The 17,975-nt window shown below is 34.1% G+C and overlaps 1 long non-coding RNA gene across 8 annotated transcripts; it reads left to right on the plus strand.

Annotated features, from left to right (window-relative positions):
- Positions 1 to 348: 348 nt before the first annotated feature.
- On the plus strand, positions 349 to 16,944 carry LOC148620054 (uncharacterized). Of its 8 annotated transcripts, none has more exons than XR_015921696.1 (7): positions 922 to 1,190; positions 7,258 to 7,466; positions 9,506 to 9,624; positions 12,584 to 12,749; positions 14,047 to 14,146; positions 14,952 to 15,083; positions 16,631 to 16,944. It is a non-coding gene; the product is annotated as an uncharacterized LOC148620054 (long non-coding RNA). The 8 variants fall into 8 exon arrangements; XR_015921697.1 differs by lacking the exons at positions 922 to 1,190; positions 7,258 to 7,466 and adding exons at positions 7,493 to 7,578; positions 8,245 to 8,298; XR_015921695.1 differs by lacking the exons at positions 922 to 1,190; positions 7,258 to 7,466 and adding an exon at positions 350 to 682.
- The last annotated feature ends 1,031 nt before the right edge of the window (positions 16,945 to 17,975 follow it).

Genomic DNA, 17,975 nt, shown 5'->3' on the forward strand with positions numbered 1-17,975 from the left:
AATATGTTTCATTTGTTTTTGTTTTCGTTTTGACATTTTGCACAGCACTCTTATAGTTATATAAGTTTATTGGACATACGTGTCCTTGTAATTGTACATGCTGTACAATATTTTCCGACGTTAGTAGAATTTGTTTGGTCGAAATTATTGATTAAGTTATGAGGCATTTTTTTAATATCGGAGGTTATATAGTGTCATTTTTTGCTGGTCAATCGATTGGTCAGTTGTATTTTAAGTTTAATTTGATAAAAAAAAAATTCTCCCGATCAAATTTCGCCCTTATTATATAATACTCAAGTGAAAAAAGTTGTTTTGAAACATGGATATGTTGGGGAACCAGGAAAAGAGGTTCACTTTTAGGATAAGTGTAATACATTATCAACAGCAGCATTTTCGTTGAGATTTTACCACCATTTCAATAAAGAAAGACACTTATTCAAAGGATTGAAGAGCAAAATTTTCTCATGAAAAATTCTACGATTATTTGGGACTTGAATGTTCCACAACAGAACCTCGAACGATAGCCACACCCATATGCGTTTTTTTTTCTGACTGTTATCCGAACATAAGTCATTCCAAACAGGTAACCATCCTTTTGCTATAAGGAATTTATCGGACCTTTTCATAATTGAGGATAATTAAGACCCGAGACGATTTGAATGTGTAATGGCAGTACAGGCAGGTAATCAAGTCAAGTAAACCTTATTTAAAGTCGATAAATCAAACAGGAAATATAAGCTCTGTACAACTTTTGAAATCGTCATAGTGTAATTTTTGCTGACTTACAAAATGTACATTGCTCTCGCAGATTCATCAGCGGTAAGACCTCACTAACCTACAATCAAATCAAGGACGCCCATTTTAAAAACATTTCGGGGGCGCATTTCTTTTACCCGAATCTGAAACATGATTCTGAATCATTTTCATGTTTCATTGTTTCTTTTACTTGAAACAGAAACATGATATCGAAACATTTGAAACATAAGTGATTGATGTTTCAAACTGAAACACAAACCGAAACCGGTCCCGATATTATTTTGCTTCGCTACCAAGCCATTTTGTTACTTTTGAAACATGTTTGATTTGATAGAAACTGAAACATGTTACAGTTTCTCAAATGTTGTATTTTTAATCACGGAATCATGTTTCTGTTTTTTGAAACATTGAACTGAAACATTTTTCAGATTCAGGTAAAAGAAATGCACCCCGGGTCATTTTGTATTGGTCCGAATTTCCTCTGACACTGCAACCCTCTTCTTTTTTATTTGGATATTGATATGTCGGGTTGGGGTCAGAATGATGTGCCATACACAAAGTTGGAGATTCAGCCGTACCGCGGAGTACCGCCCTTCAACTGCTTGTAACGACTTTCAAGTTGAAATTGTGCATGTCACACCTACCTACCTGAAATCATTTTCCTGTATGCTGATACCAAATTTGCTACAGAATTATCTTTTTTATTGAAGTTTTGATCATTTTCCATGAGAGACGTGTTTTGTTGACATTTCAAATGTTTTAAAATTTTTGAACCGTAATAGAGAGCTTGTTACTTTTGGAACGGATGGGTAGTGCACACATGATTTTTCTGTGAAATTTTGAAATATTCTGTTAGATTCCAGTTTTAAAAAGCGTTTCTGCTCCGTTCCTTCCATAATGTAATTTTTGTAGCTAATTTGGTATTAGCATTCAGTGCTCCAGCTAGAAATTGAAAGGGGCAGGGTGCTGTTCAGCAGACGGGCACCTTTGTAGTCGGAAAAGGGCACTTTTTTTTGGTTCGCATGATTACCATGTCAAGTTGTTTGTTTCATTTCCTATGTATGTAATTTTCTTTGTTTCTTTGTTTTTTTTGTTTGAATTCTTCTTTCTGAAAACTATGTGTAGCTGCTGAACCCCACCTCTTATGGTTTATATGAAAATTTTTTGATAGTTACTATATGCACTAAGATCCAGGACTGAAAGCTGGTCAATGATGTCTGTGTCAACAAACCCGTCTTGGATATTGGTAGTCAATTTGGTGAGGAATGGTTCTTTGACTTTTGTGTTGAAGTCAGAACTTAGAGTAGTTGTCAATTGTAGATCAGATGACATCTGGGAGTATTTCAGCTGCCAAGGTCCATCTTGGGTTTATCTGGTTTCTAACATCTTGATGGTTTTGTTTACTGTTGATTTTACCGTGCTGAGGTTAACATCTCTATGTTGGAAGACCAGTGATAAAGTGGATATGTGTGGTAGTGTATTTGCCAGCAACAAGAGTGATCTAAGTGTAGTTTGGTCTTTAAGACTCTTCAGGATACCATTACCAACTGCGTCACTGCTTATACCTGACATCCCTATGTCAACAAAAATAGCTTTATAGGATCTAACTATGCTGGAAACTGCTTGGTCATGGAATAACCATCAGTGGTGCTTGGTTAAAGGCAGCTTGAACCATTTTCTGACTGGCTGTATGGACGCAACTATACTTGTAATACTTGTAGATTTTATCTAATGTTTCATCAGTTTTCTTCATGATTGGTAAGGAGTTGAAGCTTTTTCTACAGGCTAGTGCAAGTCGATGGTCTCTGCAGTGGTTTGTGATTAAGGATAGGTTGCTGTCCTTTAGTTTTTTGGCTATGAAATTCAGATATAAGTTTTATAAATTTTAATTATGGAGAAAATTCCACGGAGAAGTCAAATTATTTGCAAATCGGCTTCCAATCTCCGTGTGAGTATACATTATTCGTCATTGTCTATCTTGTAATAAATTTTGTTTGCACAACGTTCGAAACATTTTCATAAATATTTAATCCAATAAATAGTAACTAAATCTTTTAAAATCTAACGAGCAGCGAGTTTTTATGAGTTATTTAAGAAATCTATTTTTAGTCATGTCATAGGTCACGATAAAATCATGTCAGCTGCCGTACTGGTTCAAACAAGCAATCGAACTTTTAAAATTATGTATTTTTTAAACTTTTGTTCGAAAATTTAATGTTATCAGTACATGTACGTGGTCACATAAATATTTTATTTGAAAAAAAATATAAAATGACTGGTGCCGAGTTGAGTCTGTGTTGAAGAACGATCTGATAGATGTGTTCGTCTTTGCAACTTTCTGCTTGTCGCTGGCAAGTTGAGCTAAACATCGTTTCTGTGAAGGCATAGTGGTTTATGAATAACTAAAAACTGACTCAAAACGCACGTTATATACATTTATCAGCTGTGACATAGAGTAGTCTTGTTGAGATCAATCATACCACCCAAGTGGCGGGCACACACTGAGGTTTTCATCACCTACTTCAAACTAATTATGTTAATCAATTACACAAAACAAAAGGTAAATTGTAACTGATATCTGGTAATTAATACCTGTGAAGTTTAATCTACACTAATTGATTTTAATGACATGATTGTATTCTCTAGGTAAACTTCAGGTACGTGTCATGACTGTAGTTGTAATATTTATGACAGGAAATCAATCGGTCATGCAAAAAACCACCTGTTCGGAACTTACCATTGCAAAAAAGGCACAAGGGTGTATCAGAAAAGGCGTAAGGGCAGAAGGGCGTGGCGCCTTCTATTTTGGGTTACCGAGACCATTGGCATACAGGAAAATGATTCCAGAATCGAAGAGTAATCAAGGGAACCAAGGTTATATTGGTAATCAAAAGAATGTAATCCAGGGACAAAGACTAGACATGGAAAACAGACATTCACAACAAAGAACATAGAGCAGTATGGGAAACCACCGCTCGCCAAGAACGAGTAGATGTGTATTTTGGAGAGTTCTCATTTGCTTACACTCATCAATTTGGTGACCATCATTTGATTGGCAAGTTCCAAGGAAAGTTAACCAGCCAACAGGTTATTTAGTAAAACATTCGTTAACATCATACATTAAAAATATGTTCCTTGCATTTTAAGAAGTTTAGCTTGAATATTTCAAGTGAATTTTGGCATGATATGCACAATTTTATTGACTTGTAAAGCATTGTTTATCATCTGCCATTTTAATTTCTGGTAAATGGGATGCGCCAAAACCTAGGCAACGGTCCTGATCTCGTATTAGTATTCAAACAAAGTTATCTTGGCAATTTAAGATTTGTTACCTTGCAAATGAGTTGTTTATTGTCAAAATAAATATGAACAAGAAGCAAATGATTTCTTGTTTCATAATGATGAATCTGTTGAAATATAATTTTATTTTTGAAATATGAGTTCAGAAATGCAGTATTTATTTTGTTACTGTAAAGTACATGAAAAACTTAGATGGGAGGGAATATTCGAAAATGGAAAAGTCTTTGATGAATTTAAAAACAAATGAAAAGATAGTTGCAGAAAGAAAAAGAAATGCAGGAGATAGTCAAATCCAAGAGAAAACAGATGATAGTACAGAAAAAAAAAAACACAAAAAATGTGGGTAGTTGAATTTATATTTGGCTAGCAAGATCAATATTCCACTAGCCAGAATGGCAAGTTGGGGAAAAAAATGGTTTCTCACACTGATACAGTAACTAAAATCATACATACTAAGTAACAAAAGCAAGTGAACAACTCAGACTCCACTATAAACTGGGAGCATGGACCAGGTGCACCGGTAGGGTAAGCGTCCTCTGCTTTTCTAGAAACACCTGCCGAGTTGCTCATAAAAAGTCAAGTCCGGGTAGACAAATGAGGAAAGGAAAACTATGACCCATTGAATAAATCAGTTTTCATGGTGCAGATGGATACACCATAACGATCCACGAACTAGGTATGTGTGACATGCACAATTTCAACTTGAAAGTCATTACAAGTGGTTGAAGGGCTGTACTCTGTGGTACTGCTGAATCTCCAATTTTTTGTATGACACATCATTCTGACCCAACCCTACATATCAATATCCAAATAAAAAAGAGGAGAGTTGCAGGGTCAGAGGAAATATGGACTAATTTTGTATGTGGGCCATATTAGCTAAAGGATTGATTTAGAGATAAGCCCCGTGGGGACCTGAGGCCAAGCCCTCCAATATGAATTATAATTATCTTAATTTCTATTGTCCCTTTTTCTCTAGGCAATGTTAAAAACGCAAGGGTGTTAAGATACTGATAGTGATAGGGATTTTTTGCTAAGGGTAAGAATGCTTCATTGATTTTCCAGATGTCAGAATGACAGGACAGTATTAAAGGGATGGCATTTTTTTTTACAAGAAAACAATTGAATGCCATCATACTAGCATTGCATAAATGGTATGTTGTGATTCATACACTACTGTCAACTAAAATTTTAATTTCTCCACTCTTCATAGTGGAGTCACTCGTGTCTTCCACTGTGACTCCACCTAAGTGAAAACTGGGATAAGAGTGCTCCATTTCAATAGTTTTCAATTCTTATTTCTGTCAGTTACTGAGATGTTATTAAACTGCTAGAACCATTCAAAATACCTTGGTATACCAACAGGAGAAGTTAGTTACAGACAATTTTTGAAATGGTGACTCCACTGTGAAGAGTGGAGAAATTAAATTTTTTGTTGACAGCAGTGTATGAAACATATTTATTGTTTCCTTCCACGAACGATTCTTATTTTTTGGGTTTTACCCTTTGACTGCCAGAATTTTCACTAAGAGAGTGCCAGATGTATTTTCAAAAATGTTTTTCTAGCTGTTGTTCTGTGACATTCGTTGTGCAACAATTGTATAACGTGACAATGACGACTCCAATAAGAGGCGTCAAGAGGGTGGAATGAATACCACACACTTGTTTCCCATTGCTATTAAGAAAGCTTTTGACAGATTTTAAAATTCACGTTATATTACAAGTGATTAACTTTCCAACCATTTGATATATGGACAAAGACAATGCTGATTGTGCCTTTTTTTTTGGGAGGGGAACACTTCACCTTTTGTTCTGCCTAAAGTCTGATTGTTGTGATAGAGGTTTTTAAGTTTGACAAAGCTAAATGTACAATGGTTAAAAAACTTTATTATTATTTCTATTGCTATCACTTTATACATGTATGTGTCATTTTTTAACAATATGAATATGGAATTTACAGTGTTGATTTTATTGACTTATGTGAAGTAAATTATGACCTGTGTATGGAAACGAATTGCAAGGAATGCCTAGATTTAATGAGTGAGGAACTTGATAATCCCGGCTCCAAATGGATGAGTTTGTGTCAAACTTTGGTGTGGGTTTATTAAGATGGGGCATAAGTTATAAGTGGTTTTTGTTGATCTCAACTATCATCTTCCTGTACGAGTTTTGCATGCCTAGAGCAAAACAATGCCTGCAGCTTGTTTTGGGAGGACCAGACGTGTGGCCTAAGAAGTAATAATAGAAAAATAGGACAAAAATTATAAATCAAACATTTATTTCTAGCAGCTGATATATATCATATAACGTTTCAATTGCAATCTTGAAAGAAAAACAATTAATTGGGAAAATGAGGTTCATATCAGCATAGGCTCATATATTTAAATGAATGTGTGTACACTGTTTATTGAATTCATATAACTTCTTGTCTAGCACTAAAGGGTACATAAGCTTTTCATTAAGATAATATGTAACTGTCAGTGTTTTAATTGTTATGATAACCATTACATGTAACAGCATAAGAAAAAAACTTGTTGACACTAGGCCCGCCAGTCATCCAGCCAAGTAAATTATAAAAAAAAATAATGATTGATAAAATGACTGGTGAACTACCAGAACTTTCTTTTATGGACCTGCCCCTTTTTTGCCTCTAAATGGCATGATTTGTCTTCACAAAGGCCTTGCTACTTTGACACCTGGAAAACAAGTTTTTGACATGGCTGATGCATCAGCCCTGTGGCACCAACAGGAGTACTACTTTGGGCTGATGATCAACCCATTGTAGCACAGAACTCTTTAAACTTGATTGGAAAATGTATTTCAAAATATAAATTTCTACTCCACAATTAATTTGACATAACTGTCATTTTAACAGGTCTCAAATTTGTAGAACCATGTGTGTATTCCAATTTTAAAATTATCATTGTTCATACAAAATGAGTTACCTCCCCTGCAGTCTTCACATTTTCTGTAATTTCAACAGTACATTATTTTTTGCACAAGTTTTGTTTGCAATAGTTGAAAGAAATACTATTTTTTTTTTCAAAATCCCAATCCCATACCCCCCCCTTTCCCCTTGCTTTCATAATGGTCTATAACTTTATAGTACTTCACAAGGCTTTCATAATGGTCTATAACTTTATAGTACTTCACAAGGCTTCACATTTATAACCTTAAAAGCATCTGTAGCAAAATCTTTTTCAGTTTTGGCCTGTTCGATTAATGTGTACAGATACTGGAAATATTACAGTTCTTGATGGATGGGGGGAATATTTTACACTTATCATGTGACGTAAACAAAATTCAGACACAGCTGACAGCTGCAAACAAGACAATGATTGCCTTTCCTATCTTAGAAAAGCTATGCTTTGATTCGGATAATACATTTGGAGTTATATTTTTTCCAAGGCGAGGTAGGTTCTTGACAACAGCAACAGTGGAACAACGGAGATACATGTACATATACATACATCTATGTGTTTCCTGAAGTTTTTAAAAACATTACATTCACTGCTTGAAATAAATGTAAGTAAAAAAAAGGCTTGAAAACTATCAGAAAAGATGAATTTGTTTTTACCAAAAGGTAATCTTAACCTTATTATATATATATTCATCCAATGACATCAGAGCAGTCTACGTATGAAGATGCATGTATATACATGTATATTAAATTAAACCTTGTTCAGACAAATATTATGTGACAGGATAAATAGTAGTTATGCAAGGGAGATTGTACATTTGTATTACTTGTACAGGGCACAATGACCAGTTTAGCTTATCTATGTACATGTACAAATGTATATTAATTCAAACATATTAAAATCTACATGTATCAGTGAAAATTCATGTAGAGTAGATGTAAGGTAGAAATAATGTCAATTGTTAATAAATAGACCAAGAATTAGTTTGCAATTCTAACTATTACTTGTCTTCTCTGTTTGTCCAAACTTTAAAGGTTTTGGAGAATTTTATTATCCAACATAAAATGTATAGAAATGCCCATCATTTACAACTGGTAATTACGATTTGGAAATTCCTACAGTCGGTCACTAGGAAATCATAGCCATGCATTACTAATTTTAGTATGGGGCATTAATAGTTGACCATTCAAAATGGTGAACATTTCTTACCTTTAATAAGTGACAACTTTAATTATGAGTGACCTAATTCAATTACATGTAATTAGATTAGGAGATTTAAAGTTGTTGAAAGATGGTACTGGAACTGAGTATATTGAATTATTAGGTATGTTTAATCTTGTACTATAGATTAATTTTTTTTTAAGGGGGGGGGGTGAGGGTTAGAAACAAAACCATCATGATTTATTTTCATAAATTTTTGATTCATCGAGATACTGAGTTATTTTAAATTAAGGTGGAAGCATATGTTTCAGTAATAGATATAAATATGGTTAAAAAAAGTATCAATGCAAAGCCTTTTCCATATTGGCCCTGTAATATGCCCTTTGTATTAATAATAGCCTCGGATGGCTGTAATGGCCATTATTAATACCTCGGGCATGTAACAGGGCCAATACAGAAAAAGCCATATATTAATACTATATTAACATGATGCCCTTATTTTTTGCCTTGTGCAGTCAAATATGGTACATACATGTAGATTTGTGATATTAAATATCTGAAATCTACACACTTCATCTTCAGTGCTCTTAGTAATAACACAAATTGCATGTCTTTAAATGACGTGAAATGAAAATACTTAATATGAGTTTGAATTTAAAAAAAACGTGGCCACCATTACTAAAAATAGAACATAGGGGTCAGACAGCAGATTGTTGCATATACAACATGTATCTCCAAAACCGTTAGGTTTTGCCAATATCTTTTAATTGCTGAAATATCCTTATTATAAGGCCTAAAAAAGTCTTTGAGGGATCAAAGTTGTCAGACAACTCTATGTCAGGGCCATTGCCCTTCAGAGGTGAAAAATGCCTTCTTTTTTTTTTTTTTTACAGTTTTCAGCCTATATCTTGAAAACTATATTAGATAGAATGAAACTTTCAATTGCTGAAATTATTATAACTAATATAAGGCCTACAAAAGTCTTCAGGGATCAAAGTTGTCAGACGACTCCATATTGCCCTTGAAAGGCAAAAAATTACGTTTTGTGCACTTTTCAGTCAATATTTTGAAAACTATAATAGATAGAATGAAACTTTTGATTGATGAAATAATCCTCATGATATGTCCTAACAAAGTCTTCATGGAGTCATAGTTGTCCAACAACTTTTTGTTACAGTTATTGCCTTTGAAAGGCAAAAATTTAAACAGATGAGCGATTTTGGCTCTGGGGAGCCTCTTGTTTATATATTTCAGGCTCATCCGGTATTGAGTCATAAAATTCCTGATTGCAGAAAAAACTCTTAACTTTTTTCACTTTTGGTGTCTTTTGTCTGTTTATCATATTCATATTTCTCATTTTGTCTTTTCAGCTTGGTGACTGGATGTGAATTTGTCGGAAGTGGCAAGATTCCTCTGGTCCATGATTAATCCTGCATGCACTTGTAGTCAGACAGTAGTTTGAATTCGTAGGAGCAGAATAGCTGCTCAGGTGAGTGGATTCTTTTGGATCTGACTTTCCAAAGCCGCGGTTTACAGCCTCACACTTTTGCGTCACTGTCCCAAAACGAGTCTTAACCAAGTTTGTCCGTCCAAATCGAATGTTGATTATATTACACCTAAGTCTCTCATCATCCTCTGTCATGTACAAGCATTTTGCTTCCACATCTGGCATTAAGTCTTTGCCCCAGTGATCTTGCTCAGTACCTTTACATACATAGGAGTATGATTTGTACTTTTCTAAACAATGTCTTGTATAACACGCAATGATACTATCTGTTGCATAGCTAAATCTGTTCACAAGTTTGTTCATATCTCCTGCACACTCACTACGAGCGAAGTTGAATCCTTTGTGCAGCTGTTGCTTAAGTCAAAAGCAAATCGTTTTTGGAGCATAGTGCAATCTGCTTTAGATACAAACTGTAGCATCATTTCATTGAATTTGGCATTGTCACAGACTCGCATTTGTGATTTGGCTAAGGTTCTCAGGTATGATAATTAAATTTTCTACTTGTTTTCGGCTGAATCCTCTGAATGCATGACTGTCACCATCTGTTGTTAATTGTCCAAAGATAAGTGGTCATTTAGCATATCAGCCAGTATTTCAAAATACCTTTTCATTGCCTATTGTAGCACTTCATTTCATGTTAGATGAACAGGTACCAGGATACCCTGGACACCCTGGATCTCGTCCAACTGATCTTAGATTGCTTGCTGTCTTACAAAGTTTGTTTGCATCATGAAGTTCTATAAGTTTCTTTTTTACTGTCACATTTCTGCTAGTGAGCTTCTAGCCTGGGTAGAAGGCTGAAACTGTGTTGTTCTATGGTGACCGAACAAGGATTTTTTGTATTGTGTGTCAGTTTCAGCTAGTATAGGTGTTTTTTCTGGGAACCCATATCTTCAAAGTGCCATTTTTAGCTCGCCTAACCAAAGGCCATATGTGCTATTGCCATCACTTGGAGTCCGTTGTCCTTGTCCGTCGTCGTTAAACAAATTTTCAAAACTCTTCTCCTCTCACACTACTTGACCAATTGGTACCAAATTTTGTATAAATGTTCTTTGGGGTATCTTGCATAGAAATGAAGTGGGGATTTTCGATCCATAAAAAAAATGGCCTCTGTTAATAAAAATGGAACATAGGGGTCAGGCAGTAGTTTTTTGCATATATCTCCAAAACCGTTAGGTTTAGCTGATTTCAAAAGAGGTAAAAGTGTTCAGCATGATGAGATCTGTCTGCGGTCAAATTTTCATTTTAATCTGATAAGCCATGTTGGAGTTATTGCTCTTTTTCAATGTTTTTTCCTATTTTTAATGTTATTTCTTTCAAAAATCTTCTCCTTTGACACTGCTTGACCAATTGGTACCAAACTTCTTATGAGTGTTCTTTGGGGTATCCTGCATAGAACTGATGTGGGGATTTTTTATCCATAAGAAAAGGCCCCCGTTAATAAAAATAGAACAAAGGGGTCAGACAGTAGTTTTTCGCATACATGTATATCTCCAAAACCATTAGGTTTAGCCAAATTCTTTCAAAAGATGATACGATCCTTATTTGTAGGACTACAAAAGTCTTCAGGCATAAGAGTTGTTACACGCCTCCTGATAAGAGTTATTGCCCTTGACAGGGGAAAATGAAATGTTTTTCTTTTTTCAGTTTTCAGCCAATGTCTTGAAAACTATGATAGATTTAAACTTTCATTTGCTGAAATGATACTTATGATAAGTCCTATCAAAGTTTTCTTGAGTCAAAATTGTTGGGCAACTTCTTGTTTAATTTATTGCCTGTGAAAGGCAAAATTCAACCAGATGAGCGATTCAGGCTCCTGGGAGCCTCTTGGTTTCAGTGACTTGGCCACTTTTGACCCTGATTTGATCAGACTACACACAGTATGATTATAGAGTTGCCAGTGCCCTTGTTGACTTTATGGACTGGCGTATGGATTTGACTGGAAAAGTTCCTCACATAGGTTACATTTGCTGGTACAGTACTTCTAATAGCACGATTAAGGGGATCAACTTTCTGAGTTTTAGTGTTTTTAGCAGTCTTATATGTAGCAAGCATCAATTTACCTAGGTGGTAGTTTACAATTTGTTGTAGAACATGTTTGGATTTCTCATTTGATTCAATTTCAGAATTTCCCCTCTCTTAGTAAGCATTTTATTCAATCCAAGTCTTAGATTTCTTAATTTTTGAACATGCAAATAAATAAAGTTAACATTTTGAATGGTTACCACAGGAACAGTTCACTATGATACTATGGCATCAGTAACATATGATAGTTTTGAAAGAACCGCATCAGGAATTTTGTAGTGTCATGTATATGCCTGTGTGTATTCTGCTTGTCACCTTGCTGCTATGTCAGAAGCAAACAGCCCATTCAGGAGTTTTTTTTTTTTTTTTGGTTTTCAAGCGAGCTGGCATTATATCACACACACTTGACAGATTTGTCACATACTTCCGATGGTTGGCTGACATGGGTCTTTTGTTGAGGTAATGTATTGGTTCAGTTGAAGTAAGGCCTTTGTTGACCATGCTTTCTGCAGCTTTATATGCACTACTGTCTGGATCTGTGGTTATTTTATTAAGCTCTAACCCATCTTGCTTGAGTTCTTGCCCAGGCTTGTTCATTTCCAATACTGTCTTGCATGTTAATATTCACCTTTTTAGTTTTTTACTGTATGGTTTTTCTTTTTTGATGAGCACAGCTTTGATTTTTGATTTGTGGCTACAACATAATGTTTGAATGTTTCATTTTCAGTTACAGAGAAGGTAGACTGTGTTGCTAGTTGGAATGGTGTTTTTCCAAGACCTGAATATATTCTGATGATATAGATTCCATCGGCCTGGACATTTATTGTCTTAGGATCCTAGCCGCGTAGTCTTTTCACCCTTTTTACCTTTTCTCTCTGCATTTTCATGTCTTCATTTTTCTTTTCTATTATTTTAGCCACTTAATTTGATGTGTACTGCATACCTGATACAGATGGAGGGGGAATATTTGATGCCATACAAACTTGATGGTAACTTGATGTGTGTTGAAGACCCACTTGCCTGCCTACATTTATTTTGGCTGCACGACGACCACGCTTGTTGCTTTCAACGTCTTCATACAAGTTAAAGGCTTTTGATTTGTATTTGCACTTAGTACACTTTGCCACTTCTCTCCAAGCTGAACCCCATTTCTGTTCTTTCAATAAATCCTGTCTAAGTAACCTTTGTACTTCGGTGACATTAGTATGTGCTCCCTAAATACTTTATTCCATATGTCACTATTTTTTCCTATTGTTACAGTTCTATTTGTCTTTCTTTCAGATCTGTAGGCAAAAATAAAAGTTTTCCTTCAAAATTTAATTTTAAATTTAATTATTTTGGATACAATCATTCAGTTCAAAAATTGTCTATTTAATTAGCTCCCTTGTTTTCATTAACTTTTTTTTTCATGCACCATTTACATTATATGCTCATATCTCTCTTTTCCATATCTAATTTTTATAGTAATTTCATAACTGTATTTCTTGACTGGGAATAAAAATATAAGTTTTATGTAGATTTCTCTTCTTTTTAAGGATTTCAAAAAAAAATTGGGGAAGGGGGGGAGGCTATTTTCATGTTTTCTACCATAGACATACAAAAAACTCCAAAACTCTCTATTTTACATGTATTGAAAATCTCTCTTTTTTTACATGTATAGATATGGCTTTCATATATCAAAGTACTTCTGAATAACTTATTTAGTTAGATTAATGTAAAGATTTGTCTTGTGCAGTCTTAATTTTATGTGGCCACACATCTGTTGACTCAAGATATTTTTACACGAGTTGTAACTGACAATTATACAATAAATATATGAAGCAAGAGAGTCAACATGCATGTGACCATTGTTCAAAGAGTGATAAACTACACAAAATGTAGTGTTTTCCAGCCTTTTTAACAGATTTTTCCAATCTCGGTCAAGTTTGAAGGGCTTATATGACATTATAGTTTCAAATTATTACCATAAACCAATCAAATCAACTATAGAACACATTGAAGAGCTTGAGAAACAATATTAGAGTTTCTTCATGTAGACTTTGTTTTTGAGGCCAAATTTTGCCCTTACCAAACCAACTTCTTTGTCTGCTACAACCTCATTTCCCATGGAAAAAAAAAATGTAAGGTATTTCAAAACATATCACATTTACTCCAGATTTTTTTTAAAAACTTTATCGCAAACTTTGCCAGTAGTAATAGGTACAAGTATTGTATTGATATTCTTGAGCGGGTCTACGTCAAAACATGAAGGCTAATAAAATAGTCAGAGTTCCTTTTTGTTATATTTTTTTTAAACAGCTGCATGTAATTTTTAACTTGAATTTTGGCCATATTTAAAGATGTATCCAAATAGATAAAATGTGTGATTTTTATTTACAGATTCAAAGACAGGAAAGAGGAAGGATATCCAGTTGATAGGGAGTACTGCAGCACAACAACACCAAAGTGAAAGTAGAAAACATGTGCTTTTGACTTCAAGGTTTGACAATTTTCCAATCTTTGTGGAATGATCTAGGTTTTTTAAGTTAAAAACAAATTTCCTGAAACATTCTATATGTATGAAAGTTGTACATGTATCATAATTCAAGATATTGATCATTACGATATAATTACAAATTAACATATCAGTGATATAATTGATACACACTTTTTATATAACATCATAAGCAACAAAAAAATAAGGATAAAATAATAATAAGTCATCATGGATACGAGACTTAACTAATTACCTCACTTATGTTACATTCCTTATGCATTTCTTCCTCTCTGATAATCTCAATAGAATAATTTGTTTTTCCTACATACTGACCCAAGCTTTAAACCATTGGGTTGAGAAACAGCAAACAAACATATTTTTATGTTTGGCCTGATGTAGAAGTTTTCCATGTATGTGTGCACACTTATATTTGAAAGTAAAAATCACTCACCTAATGCATTTTTGCCACTCTCAACTGATATCTTTTTCTAAAAATAATATATTTTTTATGATTTTTTTTTAGGATTTTGAAAACAAACAGTTATCTCCCCTTACATATGGTCACTTAATATCAAATTCATTCATGTTTAATTTCTATTATGATGAATATTGTGGTTGTTGACAGGTCTGGAATATCTTCTTTTATCATACTTTAGTGATATTTCTTGCAGTAAACCATAAATTGTTCATGACTTAGTCTGAGGCCTAACTTTCATAGCATAGAGCATAGAATTTCAAGTATTGTGGTAAAATTGTGGCAAATTGTGTTTTGTTTCATGTATTAAAAGCAATTATCTGTTTTTTATAGGATCAAGCAATCAGTGATAGATGTCAGTTGCCAGGTTTTTTAGGTTCAACTGAACAACTGTGCCCAGCAGCAGCACCATAGCTTTATGTATTTGGAAACTTTATTTGAAAATAACATTCATAAGAGATTTATGTAAGCATTTTTATTTGTTAGCATACAAAGCACTATCAAATTGTGTAGTTGAAATGTTGATTTTCTACTTTTCCAGAAAAAAGAACTGCATTTTAGTAAAAAATGTGTGTTTTACATTGCTTAATTTACCTTGTAGGTTAGAAAGCAAGAGATGAATAAAATAAGTAAATTTTACAGTTTAGTTTTTGTATTGGGGATATGTTTCTATAAGAAATACGCTTCTTTATCAAACTAATGATGAGAGAGTTATCAAGGATTATAGTGGAAACTAAAAGAATGTAATCCAGAGACAAAGACCAGGCATGGATAACTGACACACGACCAAGAATAAAAAATCACTGAAATATACAGCAGTCCCCCTTTCTAGGGGCCCCTCATTTGAAAGACCACTCCTTTCTCTTGGCCATATTTCTCTTGCATTAACTCTTTATATACTAATTTTTGAAGGCCACCTCTAAAACGCTACCAGCCGCCACCCTTTTTCGGCCAAAAATATCCTTTGTCCTTTCAAAAACAACCATGCTGTTGTTTATTGACAACTTGGTTAACAACGATTAACCAGAAGTTTGAGACCGGATGTTCAATAATTTGACCTGAAAGGTTAAAGTTACACTTCTGTGATTGCACAATTGGTAAACAAAGATGACATCTGTTAAAAATGTTGACACTCGAAAACAAAGTTAAAGTCATTAAATTAACTGAAAAGGGTCACAGTTTGAGGAAGCTGGCAGAAGATTTTAAAGTGTGTAAAATGCAAATTCAAAATATTATTCAGAAAAAGGAGAACATTTTAATTATGGAAACAGTCTGACATCAGTCCATTTTTCAAAGTAAATCTGTGATACAATGTACATGTACATGTTCAAGTACTTTTAATGAATGCATCTTATGTTTAAATACATTGTTATATTTTAATATTGTCTGAATATAGCTGAAATATTGCTGCTCGGACGTTAAACCCCAACAAACAAACAATATATTTTAATGTGTCATACTTTAATTTTAAACAGATAATAAAAGGCATTTTAATATTCATAAAACATATAGCAGACATTATCTGGATTATACATAAAGATCATACAAAAGAAAAGCAAATCTGTTACATAAGGTACATTTTGTATATATTTTCAGCCAGTTTGATTTTCAGATCAATTCCTTTAGAGAGACCACCCTTTTTGTAAAGCCTCTTTTATGTTGCAGATGGGTTGTTCTCTCCAGGGTGGGACTACTGTACATGCAAGGTAAAAAAAAGTAAATGAGCATCTAAGACTCCACAAAAACTGGAAGCATGACCAAAGTGCACTGATATGGTAAGCATCCTCTGTTTTTCTATCAACACCTGCCAAGTTGCTCATAAAAAGTCAATTCAGGGTAGAAGAGAAAAGATTGAAAAACTATTGGCACTTTGTATAAATAAGTATTCATGGTGCAGATGGATTCACCATAATGACCCACAAGTTTATGACAGCCATAAGAAATATGGTTTTATTTTGTTCAGTTTTCATTATTTATGGAGTGAACTGCATTGAATTTATTTCTTTTTTTAGGAAGAAAAAAGCTGTCTTCCATGATGTATACAGTGATTGTAATATTCCCAGACAAGGGTCAAACTAAAGTATGAGACCTTTGTAAATATTTATTTGTGTCATAAAATAGATGTATTTTGTGGAAAAAAAACACTTTTCATATTTGTTACCCAGGGGAATGGAGGAAAAATAGCATTTATTTTCCTGCATTAGGTTGACCAGTCATGTACCCTGTTCAAATGAAGAACTTTGGAATAACAGATTGGTATACTGACACAGTTTGTAATCAGGATTTTTCTCTGTTAGTTTTTTAAAGGATAAAACTTAAAAATAAATAGGTTTATTTATTTTAGAAAATATATAGAATATGAAATTTTGATAGATTGCATATTACAAATGAGTGTGGAAAAAAAAACTGCTGAACTTCTGGTACCTTTAAACTTTTGTATGAATAGCGATTCATGTCGCAGTGAGGATATTTCTATAGTGAGCTTATGCCATCACTTGGCATCCGTTGTCATCGTTGTCGTCGTCTTGGACAAATTTTAAAAATTCTTCTCTGAAACTACTGAACTGACAGGTTTTAAACTTGGCATGATTGTTCCTTAGGGTGTTCTGCACAAAATGGTCGTTGGGATTTTTGATCAATGAAAAAACATGGCCGCTGTTACTAAAAATAGAATATAGGGGTCAGATTCAGTTTTTTTGCAAATAACTCAAAAAGCGTTGCCTTTAGCAAATTTCTGGCAGGATAAAATTGTTCAGCATCATGAGACGCACTTTTGCCAAATTTTCAAAACGATTGGTCATCTGATGTAGGAGTTACGGCCCCTGAAACAGTTTTTTTGCATTTTCGCATGTTCAAAATGACTTGGGATTGTTGATTCATGAAAAACATTGCCGCTGTTACTAAAAATAGAACATGGGTTCGGATGGCAGTTTTTTTGCAAATAACTAAAAAACCGTTGCCTTTAGCAAATTTCTGTCGAGGTAATATTGTTCAGCATCATGAGACAGACCTATGCCAAAATTTTCAAAACGATTGGTCATCTGATGTAGGAGTTACGGCCCCTGAAACAGTTTTTTTTTATATTTTCGCATTTGCAACTTTGAAAATCTTCTCAAAACCCATTGCACAGAATTCAATGAAAGTTGGCATATGTGTTCCTTAGGGTATCCCAAACAAATTGACCGGGGGGATTGTTGATTCATGAAAAAAAATGGCCGCCATTACTAAAAATAGAACATAGTGGTCTAATGGCAGTTTTTTGCAAATAACTCAAAAACCGTTGCCTTTACCAAATTTCTGGCGGAGTAAAAATGTTAAGCATCATGAGAAGGACCTATGCTGAAATTTTCAAAACCA

Source organism: Perna viridis, chromosome 4 (genome assembly GCF_037379345.1).
Source record: "Perna viridis isolate PV_CMFRI_1.1 ecotype Kerala chromosome 4, ASM3737934v1, whole genome shotgun sequence".
Classification (NCBI taxonomy): Eukaryota; Metazoa; Mollusca; class Bivalvia; order Mytilida; family Mytilidae; genus Perna; species Perna viridis.